General features: G+C 38.1%; 1 protein-coding gene across 1 annotated transcript in view; it reads right to left on the bottom strand.

Moving 5' to 3' along the window:
- Positions 1-12,312, bottom strand: part of LRRC4C (leucine rich repeat containing 4C) — a 54,238-nt gene extending 41,926 nt beyond the window's left edge. The window contains exon 1 of the mRNA XM_061998305.1: positions 12,185-12,312. The gene's annotated coding sequence lies outside the window, so the exon portion shown is untranslated. The remainder of the gene's footprint in view (positions 1-12,184) is intronic.
- Positions 12,313-13,466: the final 1,154 nt, after the last annotated feature.

Raw genomic sequence — 13,466 nt, 5'->3', positions numbered from 1 at the left:
CAAAAAGGTGGCATCTGAGACCATGAAGGGCACTAGATTAGTACTGTTTTCTTTAATTGTCAGTCATAAATCCCTTGGAGGTCACATAGGGGTTAATAAAGAGAGCTGTCAGTGAGCAACAGGTCAATCCCTGCAGGCCTGGGAAATAAGAGGGACTATTATTACTTACTTCAATTTTTACACATCCCAGAAAACTTCAAATTACATTTAATTGGTTGAAACAGTTCAGCTCCTTCAAAATGAGGAAGTCAATAAGCACAGTTGTTTTTCACTCTCTTGTCCTGGAGGGACTGGTTAATACTGATCGGTGGAGTTCACTCAAAAACAGATGAGATGAAAGGGCCTTTAACTTTTGGAAAGTCAGCTAAATATATTCATTGAACAAGGAAAATAGACCATTGTTCCAAAGCCCTTTCTCTTGGCAACTGCATCTTTCTTTGGAAGGCCCTGTCTCCTCAATCCCTGGCCACGTTTCCTTCCCCTGAACACGCCTTCAGTTGGGCTGGTATAATCCTACTCACTGCACAGATCTCCTGGGAACCACACTGTAAATCCCAGGTTAATAACAAAACTCCCTGTAAAGATGTTATATTTTAAAAATAGATCAGTAATCTGTTTCTGTTTCATCATGCAACCCCATAAACAGTCATAGGGGCAAAATCAGGGACAGAATCAAGCAGAATGAGCAACTGAATCATTGCCTCAAGACAGAGTGGGAATAGAGCTAAAGGAGACAAGGATAAGGAGTAATTACTAACTAGAACACCAATTTGGAAGAGAGAACGACGGAGGGTGTCAGGAAACCACTGTATATATCTGGGGTAGAGGACAGGGTGAGTCAGCAACAAGAGAAACAAAAAAATCATGATTTGATGCAAATTAAATCAATGAGATGCTGGCTGAATTGTTTCCCAGAAGAATGGTTTTCAATGTTTTCCATGAGGCCTTTAGCAGAACCAAATTGAAGCTTGCAAGGACAGAACTGTAAGATGAAGAGAATACAGAAGCATTGATTAAATGCAAAGGGAAGAGAGTGAGAGTCCATCAAAGGAGACCAAAAATGTCTCTTCAGAGTTGAGAGAGGAAAAAAATGGAAAGTTAATAAATTCTTCTTTACAATATATTATAAATTCTTCTATATAAACAAAACAAGTTAAACCAAAGCCAAACAGAAGTCTTGTTATAAATGCATACTTGATTCTTTCAGAGAGCAACTGGAAGAGTGTAAAATATGCAAATGGCAGCATAAGTAAGGACATCTGGGGTATTTATTCCTTAATGTCTCTACTCTTTATACTATCTACTACCAGAGGAAAGAAAAAAGGTCTAGGGAAGCACTATCTCTTCTCAGATGGTCTGCTGAACTCAACAGTCTGCTTGCTCTCCACAAACAGATCTCCAACTGTTTTTACTGAGAGTTCTGAGTACTCACTGACAAGAGTTTAAACTTCCTAATAATAGAGGGGGAAAAGAGGTATATCTATTACATCTGAAACGTGTTATATTAAAAAAGTAGGTTCTTTCAGCTGTGAAAGACAAGCATTCAAAAAAATCCCAGACTTTCTTAGTCTGCAATTTCTTTTTTAAGTCCTCCTGTGCAATGCATGAGGAAAGGTCTCAATGGATGGTAAATATAAGGGAAGGAATGACTCAAACAACAACCGTGAACTAGAAGACAGAATCACAACATTTCTGTAGATGTACACTGTATAACCATTCTCTCCCTCCTACATTTTACTGGGAATACATTTCTACCGTAGCAGTTGCTACATATGAACTACATTCATTTTGAAGAGGAAAAAAGGAAGAGGTGAAGAAGTAGAGCAAAATTCTACTTCAGTGAGGAAGAAGAAAGTAAAAAGTAGAGGTGTTAATGGATTGCAGTGCACACTTTTCTTACAATTGGCATAGGGGTAACACAGAAAAAATCATACAAAATGTGACTAAAATATGATTAAAATCAAAAGCTAAGTTGTTCTAAAGTCATTTACCACTGATAAGCTCCACAACTCTCACAAATTTAGTCTCATTTCAATGCTCATTGTAATCAATTCAGGTATATATAGAAAAGAACAAGGGTGGACACGGTTGTCTACATGCTCTGTTCAACGTAATTTCTTACATGCACTAAATTCAGAGGCATGCTAGGGAGTACAGAGTCTCTTCAAGTGGAGAACATCATATGTAACAATAAGATTGGATTTGTCCTCTGTAAGACAGTAGAGATAACCATTACAGCCTTTGTATAACAGTGTGGCAGGCATGATTCTGAGCACAATACATCAATGGCTCTGCAACCTCCCTCTGAATTGAAGTCACTGAACTCTTAAACTCCTCACAAACTTTAACTATTATAGCCAACAAATAGCTCTCCTGCCTTCTAATTCAGTCCTTCCTCTCCTTCATTTCAGTACTTTCCAACACTTCTGGAGTTTACGTTTCATCTGTAGTAATGTATGAATCATCAAAACACTTACATACACAAAATTTAATCAACTCTACAGAATTTTCTGTCCAAGCTAGTGTAAAAATAGGAGAAATTAAAATTAATGTATATATATACCTATATACCTTCATGTAGCTGAATGGACAGGAAACCCACTACTAAAACAAAGCTCCAACAGCCCTCTCCAAAGTCAGAGCATGTCTTTCCATCAGAAATATGAGGTTTCAGATCAGGTTATAGTTCCAAAAGTGTTTTGTTTTTAGAAAATGTTTTTCCTATTCATCTTTTTCCACGATGGCTCAGAAGATAAGGAGTAAAAAGTAACTGAAAGATCACACTGAAATCTGATTTTGACACAAAAAATGGAGGTTATTACCTTCATTGCAAGTATGTTAATAAATTTTTCTCACCTGGATGATCAATAATTTAGTTTTCACAGATTCGTCTATTATAGATATCTGTGTCAACATTTTTTACACGTTTAGTTTGAAAATAAAGGAATGGATAGTATGATCCCCTATGACAATCTAGAATATGATATTGTTTCTTTTAGGAAGTCTAAAGACTAAGCATGATGGAACAAAGACTCCCTGTTGTATCCTACACACAGCATAGCTTACAGTTTTAATTCTGAAATTCTCACCAAATGCCACATTAGAGTCTCCTACAAGAACATCTTTGTTCACACTTTGCTCAGGAAAATCAGAGATGTTGGCAAGTAAGATAAGTAACATCTAATATTCTTCCTTCACCATATCCATAAATGCAGGAAGACGAAGAATGCATTCAGTTAACTGGAACTGAAAATGCATACCAGTAAGTTCAAGCAAAGCACTCCTAAACAGAAGATTAGGTTTACATTTCCACACATCAGATTAAATCCCATGAAAAATGAGATAGACTTTTTCACCTTCTAAAACATTACTCATACTGTGGTTTTAAACAAACAGAAATAGGAAATAAAAAGGGAAAAATTACGACTAATGTAAATAGCTGTACATCTGATTTACTCTGACTTCCTTAGCAATCTTCAGCTGTTATGTGAATCTTATCAGCCTGTTTACCCCGCCAGCGGAAAGGTTGTTTGACAAAAACATCTCTGATGGCATTCTGTCTGAAGCAGAACCATTAGAAGGAAAAAAAGTCGTGAAATATTACAGAACATAATAGTGTGGAAGCCAAATTTCCCAAAAATCGACTTAAAGAAAGGTGCAAGCTATTATTTGACCTTGGATTAATATTCAAAAGGTTCTCTAGCTAGCATTGCATCACCTGCCTCTGACATAGTAGAGCAGGACAGATAAAGCAATGGTGTCACCACTTTGACTCAAATGCCTAAACCCAGCACTCACTTTCTACTTTTTCACTGCTAATCATAATAACTAGAATTTTTATTTAAGCAAGGGAATAATCATTGATTTCACTTTACAATTACTCAGGATGCACAGAGGTTATCTGCAGCTTGAATTTGTTGTTGCTGATACAGATCAATCCAATTTGGTGTGTGAGCCTCATGTTTTCACTTTTTTTTATTTCTGCACCACAATGCTTTTTTACTTTTTGAAACTTCACGTTTAAATGACCATCAATCCAGTGGTACTAAAAGAACATTTCTTCATGCTGGCAATTTTAATTTAAACTTTTAGTCACAGTAAAGGAAATGACTATGACGGCTCTTGGACCTGTCACTAGTGGATATTTGCTAACATTACGTATTATTGGGTAAGTTGCAACGCTTAGTATACACCCAGAGGAGTCCTGGACAGGAGAAATAGGAAGATCTGTTGCTTACAACTCAAAACCTACAGACTGTGTGGTGCCAAAGCTTGAATATTCCTAGTAAAATTAAATAGGGATATTCATGCAAAATATCAGTATGATCTAGTTCAGCTATTAACCCCTTGCTATTAAAAGGGTTACATTATCTTTAGGAAAGTGTACAGAACTAAAGAGAGGGCCATCACTATCTCTCTGTGTTTATTTTTCGTGAGTAAAGCAGCTTTTCTCTGTTTAGACATGTTAGGATGATTTTCAATTGTATCTTGGCTCCATAAAGAATTATAGAGATATGTGCTAATGGATTTGAATAGACCAAGTGCTGCTTTCTAGTTGGAAAAAAAAGCTCAGATTTCCAGATCAGATGGTAGGAAGTAGGTTCTGACTCTTAACCTTCCTAATGCTTAATCTCTTTGCCTCAGCTTCTTTGTAAAATTGGAGTAATGACGAAACAATGGGACTTGCAAAGATAAACATGAAATCTTGAAAAAGAAACCCACTTCTGAGCGCAGTATTCAGAGAAGTTGAGCACTTTTGTGCTGTTTGGTTATTTAACACATTAGCTAGTGTGCCGTGGTTTTCATTATGAGGCTCACCGTGTTCAGAGAGGCATCTCCTGTTACTTTATATATCTAAAGGAGTTAATGACCGTGAAATGGTCAAATATTCTTGTGATCAGTCTGGTAAAAAAAAACTACAAAATGAAAAAAACCTGAAAACAAAACTCAGAGCTACAAATCAAGAGGACTAAATAAAGATATGGCTTCCCTTATTGCAGCACCTGAATGATGCAGAGCTCTTTTATTCTGTGCTCATACAACTCTTCATATAAAGTGTCATAGGCACTGCCATAATAATGTTAGAAAAGAGAAATAAAATCAGAATATATATTTTTTAATATATATAAATATCAGAAATAATATAATGACAATATGCTTGGCCAATATCAAATAATGCTTTAATATATTAGAAATATGGTCATAGTTTAGCTGTAGTTCACTTACGTTAGCTGCTATGGTTTATGTTGCATAAAATCAGCCCTTGTCTGTACTGCTCACTTGCTTCACAGAAGAAATGTAGGGATTACCTCCAAAATAATTTTTACATTACTTTAAGTTCAAATATCTTTATGCCTGAAATGAACAACGACTTACTGGATTAAAGTAATCTTCAGCCTAAAGAGACACAGGATATCCAGGTCTGCCTGGTGATGTGGACTGACTCTGCCATCTGCTTCCAAGCAGGAAGAACAGAGGATTGTTCTGCCAGAGGGAATTCCTTCCCAAAGGCTGATATTTGGCAGCCGCAGCCCCCAGGCTGATGCTTAACAGAGCAGGAGGAAACACTCTCAGCACCTGTGTCTCAAGGTGCAGCTCCTTTTCCACTACCTGCATACATATTCTTCTGGCTTTTTATCTCTAGTAATGTAGACGGCCCTACTGCTTTTCACTGTGATGCAGCTTGCTCCCCAACACAAGGCAGGCTTAAAAATAAAGCAAGCTATCCCTACCAAAACCCAAGCTAAAGGTTTTAAACAGTGTGAACAAACAGAGCATTGCAAGCAAAAAATAAAACCCAAACAAACCCCATCAAATATTGGTCTCATCTATGCTTACAACCACGTTTCATTCACATCCCTCATGTAAATTTCTTTCAAGGTGCTCCTGCTCAAAGGACACATACTAATGAATTCCACCTCCTCCCCCCACTTCGTGAGGCTTCACAAGAATAATTTCCATCTCCAGCTACTTTGATATGGGTTTAAACACCCAGGAGAGTTCTAGCTGCAGTCAGAGACCTTGGGTATGTAGGTTGTTTTTACTTGCCTTTTTTTTAAATAATCATATTGTCTAATCCAAGTTGTTCATTTGGTAATCTTGTTAGGTTTTAGTCCTTATTACAGTCCTTGTTAGATTTCAGTATCTTTGGGATAAATATTACATCAGACCTTGAATATAAACAGAATCATAGAATCATTTCATCTGGAAGAGACCTTAAAGATCATCCACTCCAGCCATCGTCCCAGCCCTAACAACCACTAAACCATTTCACTAAATGCAACACCCACTCATCTCTTAAACACTCCCTGGGACAGTGACTGCAGCACCTTCCTGGGTAGCCATTCCAATGCCTGACAATCCTTTCAGTAAAGAAATTCTTCCTTATATCCAGCCTGAACCTCCCCTGGTGCGACTTGAGCCCATTTCCTCGTGTTCTATTGTTTGTTACTAGGGAGAACAGACTGATCCCTGCATAGCTACAGCTTCCTTTCAGGCAGTTGTAGAGAGCAAGAAGGTCTTCCCTGAGCCTTCTTTTCTCCAGGCTAAACAGCCCCAGATCCCTCAGCTGTTCCTCATATGAGATGTGCTCCAAATTCTTTCCTAACTTGGTAGCCCATCTCTGGATCCTCTCCAGCACCTCAATGTCCTTCTTGCAGAGAAGGGCCCAAAACTGGATACAGTATTTGAGGTGCAGCCTCACCAAAGCTGAGTAGAGGGGAATGATCACCTCCCTACTCCTGTTGACAACACTGTTCCTGATCCAGACCAGGATGCTGTTGGCCTTCTTGGCCCCCTGGGTACATGGCTGGCTCATGTTCAGCTGCTGTCAATCAACACTGCCAGCTCCCTCTCTGCCTGGCAGCTTTCCAGCCACTCCTGTCCAAGCCTGTAGCTGCTGTGGGTTGTTGTGGCCCAAGTGCAGGACCTCACACTTGGCCTTATTGAAACTCATGGAATTGGCCTTGGCTCAGCCATCCAGCCTATCTAGATCTCTCTGTATACCTTCCCTACCCTCAAGCAGATCAACACTTCCACCTAGCTTGGTGTCATCTGAAAACTTACTAAGGGTGCACTTTATCCCCTCATCCAGATCATTAATAAAGATGTTAAACAGGAGTGGTCCCAGTACTGAGCCTTAAGGGGCACCACTTGTGACTGGGCACCAACTGGATTTAACTCCATTGGCAACAACTCTTTGGACTTGACTATCTAACCAGTTTTTCACCCAGAAACTGCTATGCACTTATCTCTGCTATATTAACAACTTCTCATAGAGACCTCACCTTCTACAACAGGTACAAATGTTACAGGAATAAAAAGTGATCTGCTTGATGTATTTGAGAGTATTTTCTTTTCCCTCCTTTACTCTCCCTTTAACCATGGTTTCTTTTGTCAGAGGAGGCTTAAAGTAGTTTAGAGCTGAAATTCTGTTATCTATAAATTGTTGCCAAATCAACAGATAATCCAACTCCTCAAAATGTCAATGGAATTAAAGAAAGCAGTTTTACTATTTGGTATTCAGATCAACTCTTCTACCACATTTTATTCTACTGTAGTCAAAGCAAAATTTCCAATAAACAGTGTGTTAAAAATTGCCTGACAGGATCCTGGAACAGTACAGGAAGCAGAGCATCCATAGGAAGGTACCTGAACATTCAGTCTCTCAAAGAGTAATAACCCAAACTGTTGTCTTTCAGTATTTGAATGACCAGTATTCTGTCATAATAGAACTTGAAAAAATAAACAGGAAATCAAGAGGAGCATAATTGGTAAATAATTGAATAATGTAGAAGTAACAGCAGAAAACAAGAGTGGCAAATGAACAATATCTAACCCTAGAGAGAGGAAGAAATGAAAAAATGTAAATTGAGACACTGAGTCCTTGGTATCCTGATAAAATAAAGGGGGACATCTTTTATACCAGTTTTTAATGGAGGAATTTCAGACTGTAAGTTTAGACAAAAAGAATACAGCACCTTTCCCCACAAAACATACTAAATTTATTATATATACTCTTATCAGTTGTGGAGAGAACAATGTATATTGCATTGAGTAATGTGGGTGAAGACTACCTGGACACTCATCTCTTTCATATTTAATTTCTTAGCTCATTTCAGAGATCTAATTCTATTCTTGTCATGCCATAGTCTTTAGTCTTTTGTGAAATATTGAAGGAATTGCTGCTAAGTTTTCCAGTCTCCATTTGTCTCTTGAGGGTTATTTGCTTTAGCTCTGTCTAGAGGTTCTTTCTTCTAAGATAAAACCTAGAGTTCTTTTGGTGAAAAAAAAAAAAAAACCAAACAAATCAAAAAGGATGAACAGTAGTTTCCCAGTTTTCATTTATAGATACAAAGAATATAAAAAAATGACTTAGCTGAGCACTTCCTTTGCCTGCTAACAATGGGCACTGCCTACATAGTTTTAGATGCACATGCTTTGTGACGGTAGTAGCTTTGCAGAGCTAGTTGAACACACACAGATCAGTATCTAAAGCCATTCCAAAGACAAACTATGTTCTAAACATAGCTGGGTGATTGTTATAAGGTGAAAAGAACTTCTGGTTTGATTTGAATATATGATTTCTTCTGTACTGTTCTAAACTCCGGGGCATGTCTCATTCTCAAATGAGGATTGTCAATATGTTTAAGAACATAATTCATTCTGAAGCTGTTTACCTTTCACTTAATTCAAAAGGTTTGAACTTTTCCATAAATCATGGAACACAACTGGTTTCTTAGCTGTTAGAAAAGGGAAAACAAACCCAAACCTAGCATTGACTACTATAGCTTTACTACAAATATCCTTGAAGAGGATACAGCAATTGCCACAAGTGTAAAATTTAGAACCATTCATCTTAAAAATAGACCAAAAAAAAGTATTCGTCACACAGAACAGCAAAATGCAGCCACTTGTAAACTGATAAGCCAAGGCAATGCACAGAAAGAGCTCCATTTGCTGGAAAAATGTGAAACATTTGCAGTTCCCACCAGAAGTAGAATCTGGTCAGAATTCAAGAATATATACTTAGCACCAATATCAGATCAATATCATTAGACTCCAATGAAGATGAAAGCCTCTTACTGAAAATATAAATTACCTTTTACCATCAAGATTTCAAGTTATATTAAAACAGCATTCTTATCTTTCCCTTCCTTCAGTCAAAATGGCATTTCCAACAATAGTTCACATGAAACACAATTTAAGCAGTGAATCAGAGACTGAAACATCAATCCATTAGGCTTCCTGTTTCTCATTTAGTGTAGGGGTGGAGAGGTTCAAACTTTATTTAGTACGTTGCAGATGAAGATAACACAATGTCATCTAATTTCAGTTTCTTTCCATATTTGCCCTGAAGAGTTTTAACTTTTCTGAGTGTAAAGCCTGGAATCCAAACTGTTGTCTGTGTAGATTCATAGAATCACAGTCATAGAATATCTCAAGTTGTCAAGGACTCATAGAATCAACGAGTCTAGCTCCTTGCTTTCTGCAGCACTACCTAAAACTAAACTATATGACAAAGACCATCTTCCAGATTCTTTGTGAACTCTGAACAGTGGTGAACACTGTCCCTGTAGTCCTCATATGTCATTTGCCACTGTTTGCAAAGCCCACACACTTTCCTTTTCTGCCTAAGTTCTAGAAGAGCATCCCTGCTTAGCCAAGCCATCCTCCTGCCCTTGTTGCTTGACTTCTGAAACTCTGGAACTTCAGTACTCTTAAGTAGTAGCTCTTAAAAAGTGACTAGCATTCATGGACTCAAATACTTTCAAAAGCAGACTCCCCAAGGACCTTACTAACTAGGTTCCTTCAACAGACCAAAGTCCGCTCTCCCCATATCCAAGGTCAGAGTCTAGTTGGCAGATTTTCTCCTACTGCCAATGATTTACAATTCAATTACTTGATGATCACAGTGACCAAGACAGCCATCAATCATCACTTCACCTACAAGTCCTTCTCTATTTACCAACAACAGATCCAGGAGGGCACCATATCTAGTTGGCTCTCTTAGTACCTGCCACAAGTAGTTATCTTCAATGTGCTTCAGAAATTTCCTCAACCTGTTTGTGTCCACTGTGTGATACTCCCAGTTGACATTTTGGAAGTTAAAATCACCCATAAGGACAAAAGGACTCTATCAGTTCCTTATAGGATACTTAATTGGTGTTGTCATCCTAGCTGGGTGGTTGATAGTAGACTCCCACAACATCCACTTTACTTGCTTTTCTCTTCATCCCTACCCAGAGTATTTCAACTATATCACCAACTGTAAATGCCATAAAATTATCTCTAGTGAGCCTGATTTTACACCTTTCTCGCTTCAAATCTAGGTTAAAAGTCTGTCAATAAGCGTCATGCTTACTCATGCAGAGAATCTTTTCCCTCTTTCAGAATGGATCATCACAAAAGCATTAAAAAAAAGTAATGCTATAGAACTTTCTTGAAAGTCTGCCCATTCTAGAGGTAGAAGAATGCACCCAAGAAGACACCTGAAACAGAGCTTGGGACTGATGTCAGATCCTCTAGATCTCATACTCATTCCAATAATAAGCAAGCTACTCTCATCTTTTGTTAAGAGTAAATTAGCTAACACCCATTGGTGCAAATTTTTTGTAAGGACTACTGGACCCTCATTAACAAAAAGAAATAATTAAAATAATTAAATATTAACTCATTTCTTAAAACCAAGTGAGATCTGGAGAACCCAGGTTGAATTTATTAGCAATAAATTTGAGTGGAAGAGTCTTGAAAAGCAGATTGTACACTGAAAATTGTCACCATTTGTATAAATATGCAGGAGGCAACACCTATGTACATTTTTGTCCTCCTATATCAGCTCTTTCTTTTGTCACAGATGCATTTATAACTTCTCCCAGGTAACAAGGTGGTTTCTATTTTTTACAAAGGAGCTTTTGACTGTCTATCCCAGCTACAGGTTATACAAAGATATAACTCTCAGTAATGTTACTTAAGTGCAGTCTGGCAGCTGCCGAGCCTGGTGAAGCATGGAAGCATTTTGTGAATTGCAGCAGTGCAATCTCTGAATGGTTTTAATTAATAAATCTCAGGGAGCTGGAGGGAGCTTACCAGCAACAAAAAGGAAGGCCTTTCTCACAGACATTTGAGAGCCTAACCTAGTACTCAATCAGCCAAAACATCCATTCTCCTGAACAAAGAAAAAAAAAACTTTCATAATTAAATGTCGCTTTGTGCTTTTTTGGTATCTCCCAAGATGTGGGGATAGATCCTTATGAAAACTTCTGAATCAAAATCCCATTTTATTTTCCATCAGTGTGATTTTCAATTGTTAATATTCTTAAACTCTGCATATATTAAGGCACATCAACAAATGCAAGCAGCAAGTCAGTCTGTCAGATGCTTCGTAAAGTATCATGGGAAATGCTTGGTTTAGGATGAGTGGACAAAAATCTCTTTGTTCAGAAAACAATTGTAGCTGAGGATCAACAAATGTGTTCATAGCATGGGCATACTGAAAGTTAACTGAGCTCAAAAATGCACCATTTAGACAAGCTTTTGGGACAGCAGAGAAACTTAATGCTCTGGTGCTTCATGAATCTACTCTACCTTTTAACATGAAAGCAGAAATACTACAGTTATGCTGGGGGATGACAGATCTTTCGTTTGCACATTCTCTTGGACTTCTGAAATGCCAGCAACTAAAACATCCATAGTTAAGGCTTCAAGAGAGAAGGAAAGTCTCCACGAACACAATAGGTAACCCTGGAAAGTCAGACTGAAACAACCAACCAAAGAAGGTGGTGTATGGTTAAAAATAAAGCCATTAACTCTCTCAGAGAAACAGCATTTCATCATGTTAAATTGTCATATGGCTGATAAGCTGCTACTTTCATGAGTTTTAAGTTCTACAAGGAATGTCTTGGGAAGTTACTGTAAACTTATGGTTTGTGTTCTCTAACAGGTCCACAGGAAGACAAGAAAACCCCTATAAGATTTCCAAATTCTCCCTCACACAGGGAAGGGACTTGAAACTCAGTGTGGTTTAAGAAGCTCTTGAAAGACTTTCAGGGGGATTGTAAGAACACTCAGACAGCACCAAAGGTGTATGCTCCCACTCCCTACTGGTCTTCTGCCAGACATTCCAGTCGTGCTGTCCCTGGAGCCTGAGAAGCTTACTGCAGAACAACATCCCAGCATGAATTACCTTTTCAGTAGGGTTTACCGTCTTGGGAGATGATGCTTCTCCTTGTTTCCCAAACTAGCCCTGGACCTTCTCATCCTACTAGCCCATTGGAGACTGTTCCACAGAGCTGTCTGGACACCCCCACAGCATCCACCCTGTGGAAGAAACAAATATTGAAAAAATGTGGTGCAGTAATTAAATCTTCTAGAGATATAAGATATTGGGAGAGAACAACTAAAGCAGACTACAACATGATACAGAGTTGTCATGACGCTATCTGAAGGAGAGTAGATGTAGAATCACAGCATCCCCTCAATGTACTTGTGTGTATAACACAGCTGCTGAAGGCACAGTTAAGACACAAATACAAGTGGAAGTTTCAAAGTCAGAAATTAGTCAATAATATGATCACCTAATCTTGCCTATGAAATCCTTGCCTCCTGGAAATGCCTGTATTTTTCCACACTTAGCAGTAATAGAGAGGTGTGTGTGTGTTATATTTCTGTAATGAGTAGCTTCATCATAAAGAGTGCAGTGGTGGAAATCAGCCTCTCCCCATCTTTAGTGGTAGTGAAACACAGACACCTCCTGAGAACAAGGTATATCTTCCAGCACTGGAAACTTCATTTAGCATCTTACATACCCATTAAAGTAAAAATTAACATTGGACAAAGTTTAAAAATTACTCTGCTAAATTATTTTCAAGTGATGGCCAGGATACATCGCATCAGCCAATAAGTAAACATTAGAAATAATAATCACATGTATACTTTCAAAGCTTGAAAATACTGATTGGAATAAGACATAAAAATGAGGCCTTTTGTTTAAAATGTTTCAAAAAATTATTGCTCATTTACAAAAGAAAAAGAAATTTCACTCTCTCCTGTTTATGACAAAAGATAATTGAGTAAAAGATGACTCTAGATAACCCACAATTCACTGATTTTGTTTTTCAAAGACCTGTCTGCTTTCTATTCCTTTGGCCTCGGCTGCCTAGCAACCTCCACAGAGCTTTCTTAGTCTATACTAATTCTGGAGAGTTTCCATTTATATATTTATTTATGAGAATGTCTATAAGGAGGATACAGAAAGAAAGAGCTGCTTGTTTCTTCCATCCAACACTAGGCTCCAAACATGTCACCTTAATGTCTCAATGAAGGACACAGTCTTTGGTTGTGCAAAGAGCGGTATCTACCTCCTTGAAATTGCTTGGGAACAAAGCAAATCCCACTTTCCATGAGACCAAAGCTGAGTGTCTGCAGGAAGCTCAGGATGTAAGAGGCACTGATATTTCTTGCTCTTC

Source organism: Colius striatus, chromosome 6, assembly GCF_028858725.1.
Source record: "Colius striatus isolate bColStr4 chromosome 6, bColStr4.1.hap1, whole genome shotgun sequence".
Classification (NCBI taxonomy): Eukaryota; Metazoa; Chordata; class Aves; order Coliiformes; family Coliidae; genus Colius; species Colius striatus.
The sequence above is the reverse complement of the archived record's forward strand: the minus strand, read 5'-3'. Positions and strand labels throughout refer to the sequence as shown.